At 41.3% G+C, this 13,000-nt stretch overlaps 2 pseudogenes; one reads left to right on the top strand and one right to left on the bottom strand.

Annotated features, from left to right (window-relative positions):
- Positions 1-559: 559 nt before the first annotated feature.
- Gm12046 lies at positions 560-977 on the top strand (annotated as a pseudogene).
- Gm12045 (predicted gene 12045) lies at positions 2,698-3,201 on the bottom strand (annotated as a pseudogene).

Below are 13,000 nucleotides of genomic sequence, written 5' to 3'. Positions count from 1 at the left end.
TCCAGTCTGAGCTTGTCTCAGTCTTAGAAGATCACTGAAGTATTTTAAAAGTTGGTTAACTGAGAATGCTCTGGCAGGTCAAATGTCTATCTCTACATAAAAATGATAGCAGCAGCGAGATAAACAATTAATAAATAGGACCTCATGAAATGGAAAGGCTACTGTAAGATGAAAGACACCATCATGCTGACAAAGCAGCAAACAATAGGCTAGGCAAAGATATTTTTTTTTACCAACTACACATCCAATAGACTAATAGGTAAAATATAAAGAAAAATCAAGAAACTAGATCCCAAAGAGGGAAAAAAAAACCCAAACAAACAAACAAACAAAAAAACCCTTAAAAATGGAATACAGAAATAAACAGTAAATTCCCAAGGAGGAAAGGAGAATGTCTAAGAAACACTTACAGAAATGTTTAACATCTATATCCATCAGGGTCATGCAAATCAAGAGAATTTTGAGATTTTACCTTACACACATCTGAATGGCTGAGAAATTAGGGCTCCGCCTCTGCTGCTTGAATCCCACGCCTCTAGCTGCATAACCCTGAGCGGTAATGATCCTGCAACAGCCCCTGTGGCAAGGTCTACCAAGTCAGGACCACAGGCCACCACTGGGGTGATTCGTGGCCTGGACATCAGGGAATATTTCCACAAGCAGTTCCTGATTGAGGAGAACATGGCTACCCATTTCTCCTGACTCAGCCTACATAATGACCATCCCTACTGCAGCCCCCCTGTGACTTTTCCTGAAGCCCTGCCACCTCTTAGGAGCCCTTGCCCAGAGCTGCATCTCTGGTACTATCCTGAAGCCTGATTCCTGATGCCCTCAGGTTGCTGAGGCTGGGGGATACCTCCAGCCCCTACTACTCTGCATCTCCAACTGGGATATCATGGAGCTCTGAGTGTGGATGGCCTGTGTCCCTCCCCATCTTCTTCCTGACATCAAACACCAGAATTTCCAGAAAGGGATGAAGTCCTTCTCCAAACCAGGTGCATGGCCATGAGGACCTTTCCCCTGACAGGAGGACACTGAGCTCGGTGGAACCCTCAATGAGAGGCAGCCTGGGAAAGTGCCACCCCATTAGTGAATAAAGACCTGTGAGCAGTTGAAAAAAAAATTAGAGCACTCACCCTAAGAGGAATGTCTTCACTAAATTCCCATGCCCCCATTGGTCTCAGGAACCAGAATGAAAGAGGAGGTCGAAAGAGCTGAAGAGGCAGATGGGATGTAGGACACTGAGAAATCAAAGCTGTCTAAATCAACAGTATCAAAACTCATATGAACTCACAGACACTGAGTCAAAAGCAAGGGAATTGTGCATGTCTGCATCAGTTCCTCTGCATATGTAGTATGGCTTTCAGTTCATGCTCTTCTAGGATTCCTGAGTGTGTGGACAACTGGGTCTCTGATACCTGTGTAGTTTCTTGACATTTCTGTTTGTGTTGTCCAACTCTGATGTGACAGTTTTGTTTTAATCATATTATATTTTTTGGTGATTTTTAAAAAAAGAAATTAGAAGTTTTCTTGAAATGAATGGCATGTATTTAAGATTTTTTTAAAAAAGATTTATTGTATGTATGTGAGAACACTGTAGCTTTCTGCAGACACACCAGCACAGGGCATCAGATACCATTATAGATGGTTGTGAGCCGCCATGTGGTTGCTGGGGATTGAACTCTGGACCTCTGGAAGAACAGTCAGTGCTCTTAACCAGTGAACCAACTCTCCAGCCCCTGGTGATATTTTCTTATTACTGCTTAAAAACCTGTACTTTGCTAATGAGACAAAATAGGGGAATGAATCCAGATGTGAGGGGAAGGGGAGAAGGACTGGGAGCAATAGAGAGAGGAGAAACCATAATAATCAGGGTATAGTATGTGATGAAAGGATATATTTTCAATAGAAAAAAGTAAATATAGGTTGTCAACCTTAGATTAGAGATGGATCTAGGAAGGACCTATTTTCCAAAACTCAATCATCTATCACATCTGAGGCAACTTATGAAAGGTCAATTGGCTGCTCATCCTTGTCTTGTGTGTTTATAAGTCATCCCATTAGAAGAACATTGTTAACATTGGAGCTTCCCTTGAAGTGAACTTGGCTGCACAGGCTTTCTCCAACGACGTGGCTTGTCTCTTCATTGAACCGTGAATGGCTTTGGAAGAGCAAAATATTTTAATTTGAATCAAGTCATGCTCTTGATGTCACATTATTAACTTTTTAAAATATATTTGTATTTTCTTCAAGATTTTTAAAATTTAGACCTTGATAAAATTCTAGAATCAACTATGCAGTAATTTTCTGTGTCAGTAGGTATGTCAATCATAAAATCATGTGTATATGCATGAGTGTTTCCTTGTGGGCCTGTCTGTGTGTTACTGTGTTTTTGTATGAATGTGTGCGTTTGAGTGAGTGAGTGTAACAGTGTGAGTGTGTACATGTGTGTCCATATATGTTTTTGCATGTATTTCGTGTGTTAAAGGACCTTCAGGTTTCTCCATGTTAAGAAGTGAGCCTGCTGCCAATCCTTCATTCCCAGCTTCTAGAGGCCTTGACATCTGTGCACCTTTGTCTCTGAGCTGCCAGTGGCAAGCAAGTCATTGCTATATGCTGAGGGACCCTACCTCTTCCACCATTGCTATTGGAGATTAGGATAAAAGCTTCTTTGGGAACCTTTATATTACATACCATAATTTATAATTTAGCTAATGTCTCCATAAATAATAAGCTGTTGTCATCTGCATAGGACTGTGCTTCCTGGAAGTCAATGGCTGTTTTATTTGCTAAGTTAGCTTTGTTTCCTGACAAAAGTAACACAATAATAGGACTTGCTTGCCTTTGAAGTTCTTTAACCCAGTTTTTTGCTCTCGCAAAGGATTCCTCATTTGTAATATCATACACAACTCTGGCTGTTTGTGCTTCTCAGTAGTACATTGGTGCTAAGCTATGATACCGGTAGTTCTTGGCCGTCTGCATCTCATATTTCAAAATTTACTGTTGTGTCATCGATACACAGTTTGGGTTAGAAAGGCAACACCAGCAGTATTCTCTTGAAATTCATGAAATTGGTCTTTCACAAAGCAAAGCACCAGGCTTGATTTGCCAACACCAGACTCTCCTAGAAGGAACCAGTTTGAACTGGCATATTTTATTTCCAGTATTTGTCCTGTTGGGTCTTATGCCTCGATATGCCATGTCCAAATTTTAGAGAAGTTCCTCATCTCAGATTCCTAAATGAACTTCCAGCATCGATTTTGTTTACTTTCTGGAGAAAATACCTTCAACAATTTGACTTTGGAGCTGGGAAGAGTGCTTGCCCAGCAAACAGCAAGCTCTGGGCCTCCCTCCTGTCAGCAAGGCCATGCTGGCACGGAAATCAGATGCACCGCAGCTGCAGTGGAGTCGCCTGCTGGCTACTTCTCACACTGGCCTGCGCTGGACTCTGAGCACCGTGTTGCCCCTGCCTTGCTGCGTCTCTGCCTTAGCCATCTGGAGTCTTGAAGGCACAAGTAGACACCTGAGAGCATCATATCCTCAAAGTCATTAGGAAGACGAACGACCAAATAAAGCCTAGGTTTTTTCATCTCAAGGACAGCCACAGTAATGGACTTCTGACACCAAGCCTAGACAATAAAATGTTCTTCCCCAAACTGTGCCAACAACTAGTGTACATGTGTCCAAATGCCCAAGATTGTAGGAGACATTGCTCATTCAATGTATTGCAGTGGTTTTGTTGAAGGTATCTCAGATATTGAACATTTGATTTCTAGTATGGGAGTTTGTGGAATACAAGGAGGTAGAGCTTAGCTAGGAGAACTTTATCACTAGGGGAAAGAGATCATCTAATGTGTTTCAGCAGCCACCCAAATACCCATCTCTACAGAGAACAAAATACAACACCATGGCTTCTGTGTCTCATGAAAGCCTGAGCACAAATAAATCCTTCCTTCCAGAGCTGATTCAGGCCTGGGATTTGGTGCCAGCCATGAAAAAAATAACCAGAACACTGGGTGTGGTACAGAAGCTGAGAAAAAACACTATTCATTCTGACAAGCCATGATTGGTTGGTTGCTTGTGAAGACATCACAGAAAGCATTATAAAGAATGCTACTAACTAGTTGATAATAGTCACTGCCTGCATTTTCCTCTTCTTGTATTTTGGAGTAGCTCTTGATGGTTACGGAGCAGTTGGACTTAAAATTGGCTCTGGTAGACTTGGAATCTCTAATCACCTTTGCTTTGGTATAGTGCGCTTTTTCCCTAGTGTGCTGGTTTGCTTCCAGGAGTTTAAGTTGACTTCCATGTCTATATTTATATGCTTAGTTTTTGTCTGAGGTTTGATGTCATGTTTGTATATGTTTGTCCCAGGGGTGGCACTATTAAGAGGTGTGACCTTGTTGGAGTGGATGTGGCCCTGTTAAAGTAGGTGTGTCACTGTGGGTGTGGGTTTTAATACCCTTGTCCTAGCTGCCTGGAAGCCAGTCTTCTGTCTGCCTTCAGGTGAAGATGTAGAACTCTTGGCTCTTCCTGTACATTGCCATGCCCCCATCTTGATGATAATGGACTGAACCTCTGAACCTATAAGCCAGCTCCAATTAAATGTCGTCCTTCTAAGAGTTGCCTTGGTTATGGTGTATGTTCACACAGTAAAACCCTAATTAAAACATTTGATTTTAGGGCTGGAGAGATGGCTCAGAGGTTAAGAGCCGGCCCAGAAGTGAAGCCTGGCCCTCGCCACCATCAGGCTGTCGGCAGTGCCCGCTATGCATCCTTGATGTTTGCCGCCTGGTGGCTGAACTCTTGGCCTCGCTGTAGAGACTTCTGTTGCCCTGGCTAGAGTTTATTTTTTTGATGGCTAAGCTGTTGCTGACACTGAAAATAAACTAGGGTTTGGCCTGCCCCCCCCCCCAAAAAAAGAACATCATGAAGTTTGCCAGCAAAAGGATATAAGTAGAAAAGATCATCCTGAGTGAGGTAGCCCAGACACAGAAAGACAAAAGTTGTATGTACTCACTTGTAAATGGATATTGTTTGTACAGTAAAGGATAGCCGTGCTAGAATCCACAGACCCCCAAAAGTAACACATGGGGACCCAATGGGGGACAAGACAATCTCACTCAAAAAGGGAAACCAAAAAGACATCACAGGTGAATGTAGAGAGGGGACTGGATAGGAGTGGGGTTAGGAATGGGAACAGGAGGGATCAGGTTTGTGGAGGCGCTTCTACCAGGAGTCACAACAAACATTCCATTGAACTGAAACTCAAACTTCCCCCTGGTCATTTTGGGCTTCTAAAGCCTTTAAACCAACAGGCTAAGAAAGGAATAACAGTGTCAGGAGGGGTGAAAGATCCAGATTACCATGGTGAAATAGGATTGCTTCTCCACAGTGGAGGTAAGGAGGATTATGTCTGGATGCAGGAGACCCTTTAGGGTGTCTCTGAGTACTTTCATGACCTGTGATTAAAGTCAATGGGAAACTATAGTAGCCTAATCCAAACAGGATGACAAAGGGCACAGACCCATCAGGACTGGAAGAGGAATGTAACTCCTCCAGGAAAAGAGCCAAGACCTGCTGAGGTGCTTGCAGAGGGTAGAGGAAATACAGAATGGGTAGATAAGGTACTATCTAAGGCCAGTTGCAGAATTGAAGGTTATAAGTGGTATGAAAGGTTCTGTTTTAGTTTGTCAGGAATACATTATTTTGTATAGATATTTGTACTTTCTTCCAATTTTTTTAACATCAATTAAGAGAATCTCCATCAGTATTTAAGTTGAGATACTAAAAGAATGTTACCAAGGGACATTGATCTATTCTAAATTTACAATGCACTTGCATATGATTGTATGAGGGATAGTCATTGCATATTAGGTGTACTTATGCCCTGGTTATTGTTTCATTTGGACATCATATATGATTTGTGTCAAGTTGACAAGGAGTGGATTGTGATGACTATTCCTGGTTGTCATCTTGATTACATCTGGAATGAATTACAATCCAGAAATGGAGGGCACACCTATGATCCAGATCTTGAGGCTGAAAGACATAGGCTTCTGACCCAGATCCTGACATGGGGATCTTGAGACATAGCAGACATGAAAAGATTAGGCTCTGGCAAGATAGTACAAACCTTTAATCCCAGGAGATTGAGGCAAGCAGATCTCTGAGTTCAAATTCAGCCTGGGAAAATGCAATTTCCAGATCCAGTTATGGTGAGACACACCTTTAATCTGAGCCATACCTTCTGGAGACCTACTTCAGGACAATGGAAGAAGGAAGACTCACTCTTCCCCTGCTTGCCTTTGCTTGCCAGCACATCTGTTCGATCCTACTTCTACAGAAAACCAGCTGAAACAAATAACCTTGAGGACTGAGCAACTACTAGATTTTTGAACTTCCAATTCACAGCTGCCCTTTATTGAGCTAGTTGAATTGAGGCTGTTAAGTCATTACAATAAATTCCCTTAATATTCAGAGACATTCCATAAGTTCTGTGACTCCTGAGAACGCACACATGCACACACATATGCATACACATCCACACATGCACACAGAACTTGTAAGGGTGGAGTCACCCACAGTATGGTGGCATCTCTCAAATCATTATTTCAAGAAAATGGGTCCTATAACCTTCCAACAACTGAAAAATCATAAGTCCAGTTTCAGGCACTCAACACATTAAACCTCTTTGTTGTGATCCATGACTCTGAGGAAATGGCTGGATGAGGAAAATACTATATTGAGTTGGCGAACCAAGATCTAGATAGTCAAATGCCATTAGTTCTTTATATCTTTATATCCCAACTGCTAGATGTGAGTTCAAAACCTGAAGAAAGTGATAGTTGAGGTGTTAACTAGTAGGACTTGATACCTATCCTTGTATTTTGAACTTTGGCTTTAGCGAAGAGGCTATCAAGCAGGACTCTATACTGAGGTCTGTATTTGTATTGGGATTTGGGCTGTAGGGCAGGGGTGCTTAGCAGGAGCTGAACCCTAACTCTGTATGTGTATGTGTGGCTTTGGCCGTTTGTGTGGTATTTTGGGAGAAAATACAATGTAGAACCAGACACAGCCATGTACTGTATGAGGATTTTGGTTACAGGGGAGGAGACACCTAGACCAGCATCTAGATGTCTGTGTGGAACATTGGTTGAATATTTAGCAGTAACTGACACTTAGTCTGAATGAGTGTGTGTGTGTGTGTGTGTGTGTGTGTGTGTGTGTGTGTGTGCCTGTGTATGTCTGTGTGTACACGGAGCTTTGTATCTAGGATGACCTAACGGTTTGCCATGATAGCATGCTCACATCTGTATAAAAATCTAGGTATCTGTGATTTATGGTTTATATATATGCTTGGCCCAGAGAGTGGGCCATTAGAATGTGTAGCCCTGTTGGAGTAGATGTGGCCTTGTTGGAGTAAGTGTGTCACTGTGGATGTGGGTTTTAAGACCCTTATCCTAGCTGTCTGGAAGCTAGTATTCTGCTAACAGCCTTCAGATGAAGTTGAAGAACTCTCAGCTTCTTCTGTATCATGCCTGCCTGGATGCTGCCATGTTCCTACCTTGATGATAATGGACTGAACCTCTGAACCTGTAAGCCAGCTCCAATTTAATGTTGTCCTTATAAGACTTGCCTTGGTCATGGTGTCTGTTCACAGCAGTAAAATTCTAACTAAGACAGAAGTTGGTACCAGGGACTGGGGTTTTGCTGTCATAGGCCTGACCATGCTTTGTTTCGAAGAATGCATTTGGGGACTTCGGATTTGGAAAGCAGTGGATTGCTTTAAGTGGGGCTTAATGGGCTATCCTATTCCTACTATTCCTAGTAGGAATATAAAAGACTTTGTTACTGAGAGTTATTTGAACTGTGTGGACCTGGCCCAAGAAGTTTCAGTGGAGAATTTCATTTATTTATTTTTCTTAATGTGTGAGTACACTGGTGCTGTCTTCACACACACCAGAAGAGGACATCAGATCCTATTACAGATGGTTGTGAGCCACCATGTGGTTCCTGGGAATTGAACTCAGGACCTCTGGAGGATCAGTCACTGCTCTTAACTGTTAAGCCATCTCTCCAGCCCTCAACGGAGAATTTCAATGTGTAGCCTAGAGACTGTTTGTTGTTGTTGTTGTTGGATTTTGGTGAAGAGCATGGCTACTTTTGTCCTTGTGTGAAGAATCGGGGGCTAATACAAAGAGATTTATATTAATTATATTGACAAAGAAAATCCACAAAATGCCCAGCAGAGACTTTGTTCTGGGGTTAAGTTTCATAAAGAACATTTTGACCAAGTGGAACAAGCTTAGAAAGGAAAAATGTAAAATATATGGCATTAAAGGTTATCAGGAAGTAAAATGGAGCTGAATTCTTTGTTCAAGGATTAAATTGAATCAAGGTGGTAGTGACTACCCAGCTAAATTTAGGTCCAGGCATGGTAGTACAAACCTTTAAGACCAGGAGGCAAGGACAAACATATCTCTGAGTTCAAGGCCAGCCTAGAATACCTCAAATTCTAGGTGAAGAAAAGTTTAAATCCAGGTGTGGTGGACCACACCTTTAATCCCAGTGCTTAGGAGACAGGCATGCAGATCTCTGATTTCTTTTTTTTTTCCATTTTTTATTAGGTATTTAGCTCATTTACATTTCCAATGCTATACCAAAAGTCCCCCATACCCACCCACCCCCACTCCCCTACCCACCCACTCCCCCTTTTGGGCCCTGGCGTTCCCCTGTACTGGGGCATATAAAGTTTGCATTTCCAATGGGCCTCTCTTTCCAGTGATGGCCGACTAGGCCATCTTTTGATACATATGCAGCTAGAGTCAAGAGCTCCGGGGTACTGGTTAGTTCATAATGTTGTTCCACCTATAGGGTTGCAGATCCCTTTAGCTCCTTGGGTACTTTCTCTAGCTCCTCCATTGGGAGCCCTGTGATCCATCCATTAGCTGACTGTGAGCATCCACTTCTGTGTTTGCTAGGCCCCGGCATAGTCTCACAAGAGACAGCTACATCTGGGTCCTTTCAATAAAATCTTGCTAGTGTATGCAATGGTGTCAGCGTTTGGATACTGATTATGGGGTGGATCCCTGGATATGGCAGTCTCTACATGGTCCATCCTTTCATCTCAGCTCCAAACTTTGTCTCTGTAACTCCTTCCATGGGTGTTTTGTTCCCACTTCTAAGGAGGGGCATAGTGTCCACACTTTGGTCTTTATTTTTCTTGAGTTTCATGTGTTTAGCAAATTGTATCTTATATCTTGGGTATCCTAGGTTTTGGGCTAATATCCACTTATCAGTAAGTACATATTGTGTGAGTTCCTTTGTGAATGTGTAACCTCACTCAGGATGATGCCCTCCAGGTCCATCCATTTGGCTAGGAATTTTATAAATTCATTCTTTTTAATAGCTGAGTAGTACTCCATTGTGTAGATGTACCACATTTTCTGTATCCATTCCTCTGTTGAGGGGCATCTGGGTTCTTTCCAGCTTCTGGCTATTATAAATAAGGCTGCTATGAACATAGTGGAGCATGTGTCCTTCTTACCAGTTGGGGCATCTTCTGGATATATGCCCAGGAGAGGTATTGCTGGATCCCCCGGTAGTACTATGTCCAATTTTCTAAGGAACCGCCAGACTGATTTCCAGAGTGGTTATACAAGCCTGCAATCCCACCAACAATGGAGGAGTGTTCCTCTTTCTCCACATCCTCGCCAGCATCTGCTGTCACCTGAATTTTTGATCTTAGCCATTCTGACTGGTGTGAGGTGGAATCTCAGGGTTGTTTTGATTTGCATTTCCCTGATGATTAAGGATGTTGAACATTTTTTCAGGTGCTTCTCTGCCATTCGGTATTCCTCAGGTGAGAATTCTTTGTTCATTTCTGAGCCCCATTTTTAATGGGGTTATTTGCTTTTCTGAAGTCCACCTTCTTGAGTTCTTTATATATGTTGGATATTAGTCCCCTATCTGATTTAGGATAGGTAAAGATCCTTTCCCAATCTGTTGGTGATCTTTTTGTCTTATTGACGGTGTCTTTTGCCTTGCAGAAACTTTGGAGTTTCATTAGGTCCCATTTGTCAATTCTCGATCTTACAGCACAAGCCATTGCTGTTCTGTTCAGGAGTTTTTCCCCTGTGCCCATATCTTCAAGGCTTTTCCCCACTTTCTCCTCTATAAGTTTCAGTGTCTCTGGTTTTATGTGAAGTTCCTTGATCCATTTAGATTTGACCTTAGTACAAGGAGATAAGTATGGATCAATTCGCATTCTTCTACATGATAACAACCAGTTGTGCCAGCACCAATTGTTGAAAATGCTGTCTTTCTTCCACTGGATGGTTTTAGCTCCCTTGTCGAAGATCAAGTGACCATAGGTGTGTGGGTTCATTTCTGGGTCTTCAATTCTATTCCATTGGTCTACTTGTCTGTCTCTATACCAGTACCATGCAATTTTTATCACAATTGCTCTGTAGTAAAGCTTTAGGTCAGGCATGGTGATTCCACCAGAGGTTCTTTTATCCTTGAGAAGAGTTTTTGCTATCCTAGGTTTTTTGTTATTCCAGATGAATTTGCAAATTGCTCCTTCTAATTCGTTGAAGAATTGAGTTGGAATTTTGAAAGGGATTGCATTGAATCTGTAGATTGCTTTTGGCAAGATAGCCATTTTTACAATGTTGATCCTGCCAATCCATGAGCATGGGAGATCTTTCCATCTTCTGAGATCTTCTTTAATTTCTTTCTTCAGAGACTTGAAGTTTTTATCATACAGATCTTTCACTTCCTTAGTTAGAGTCACTCTGAGATATTTTATATTATTTGTGACTATTGAGAAGGGTGTTGTTTCCCTAATTTCTTTCTCAGCCTGTTTATCCTTTGTGTACAGAAAGGTCATTGACTTGTTTGAGTTTATTTTATATCCAACTACTTCACCGAAACTGTTTATCAGGTTTAGGAGTTCTCTGGTGGAATTTTTAGGGTCACTTATATATACTATCATATCATCTGCAAAAAGTGATACTTTGACTTCCTCTTTTCCAATTTGTATCCCCTTGATCTCCTTTTGTTGTCACATTGCTCTGGCTAATACTTCAAGTACTATGTTGAAAAGGTAGGGAGAAAGTGGGCAGCCTTGTCTAGTCCCTGATTTTAGTGGGATTGCTTCCAGCTTCTCTCCATTTACTTTGATATTGGCTACTGGTTTGCTGTAGATTGCTTTTATCATGTTTAGGTATGGGCCTTGAATTCCTGATCTTTCCAAGACTTTTATCGTGAATGGGTGTTGGATCTTGTCAAATGCTTTTTCTGCATCTAACGAGATGATCATGTGGTTTTTGTCTTTGAGTTTGTTTATATAATGGATTACATTGATGGATTTTTGTATATTAAACCATCCCTGCATCCCTGGAATAAAACCTACTTGGTCAGGATGGATGATTGCTTTAATGTGTTCTTGGATTCGGTTAGCGAGAATTTTATTGAGGATTTTTGCATCGATATTCATAAGAGAAATTGGTCTGAAGTTCTCTATCTTTGTTGGATCTTTCTGTGGTTTAGGTATCAGAGTAATAGTGGCTTCATAAAATGAGTTGGGTAGAGTACCTTCTACTTCTATTTTGTGAAATAGTTTGTGTAGAACTGGAATTAGATCTTCTTTGAAGGTCTGATAGAACTCTGCACTAAACCTGTCTGGTCCTGGGCTTCTTTTGGCTGGGAGACTATTAATAACTGCGTCTATTTCTTTAGGGGATATGGGACTGTTTAGATGGTCAACTTGATCCTGATTCAACTTTGGTACCTGGTATCTGTCCAGAAATTTGTCCATGTCGTCCAGGTTTTCCAGTTTTGTTGAGTATAGCCTTTTGTAGAAGGATCTGATGGTGTTTTGGATTTCTTCAGGATCTGTTGTTATGTCTCCCTTTTCATTTCTGATTTTGTTAATTAGGATGTTGTCCCTGTGCCCTCTAGTGAGTCTAGCTTAGGGTTTATCTATCTTGTTGATTTTCTCAAAGAACCAACTCCTCGTTTGGTTAATTCTTTGAATAGTTCTTCTTGTTTCCACTTGATTGATTTCACCCCTGAGTTTGATTATTTCCTGCCGTCTACTCCTCTTGGGTGAATTTGCTTCCTTTTTTTCTAGAGCTTTTAGATGTGTTGTCAAGCTGCTAGTATGTGCTCTCTCCCGTTTCTAAAAAAAGTAATTGTTGCTTCCTGTTATTTTTGTTGTCAAAGTTGGCATTCTGTTCTTGTGGCTGTCTTCTTTTAGGTTTGTTGAGGGATTACCTTCTTGTTTTTTCTAGGGCATTGTTCCCATTCTTGTATTGGTTTTTTTCTGTTATTATTCTTTGAAGGGCTGGATTCGTGGAGAGATAATGTGTGAATTTGGTTTTGTTGTGGAATACTTTGGTTTCTCCATCTATGGTAATTGAGAGTTTGGCTGGGTATAGTAGCCTGGGCTGGCATTTGTGTTCTCTTAGTGTCTGTATAACATCTGTCCACGCTCTTCTGACTTTCATAGTCTCTGGTGAAAAATCTGGTGTAATTCTGATAGGCTTGCCTTTGTATGTTACTTGACCTTTTTCCCTTACTGCTTTTAGTATTCTATCTTTATTTAGTGCATTTGTTGTTCTGATTATTATGTGTCGGGAGGAATTTCTTTTCTGGTCCAGTCTATTTGGAGTTCTGTAGGCTTCTTGTATGTTCATAGGTATCTCTTTCTTTATATTTGGGAAGTTTTCTTCAATAATTTTGTTGAAGATGTTTGCTGGTCCTTTGAGTTGAAAATCTTCATTCTCATCCACTCCTATTATCCGTAGGTTTGGTCTTCTCATTGTGTCCTGGATTTCCTGGATATTTTGAGTTAGGATCTTTTTGCATTTTCCATTTTCTTTGATTGTTGTGCCGATGTTCTCTATGGAATCGTCTGCACCTGAGATTCTCTCTTCCATCTCTTGTATTCTGTTGCTGATGCTCAAATCAATGGTTCCAGATTTCTTTCCTA

This window comes from Mus musculus, chromosome 11 (genome assembly GCF_000001635.26).
Source record: "Mus musculus strain C57BL/6J chromosome 11, GRCm38.p6 C57BL/6J".
NCBI classification, from domain to species: Eukaryota; Metazoa; Chordata; class Mammalia; order Rodentia; family Muridae; genus Mus; species Mus musculus.
This window is presented reverse-complemented; position numbering and strand designations above follow the sequence as displayed.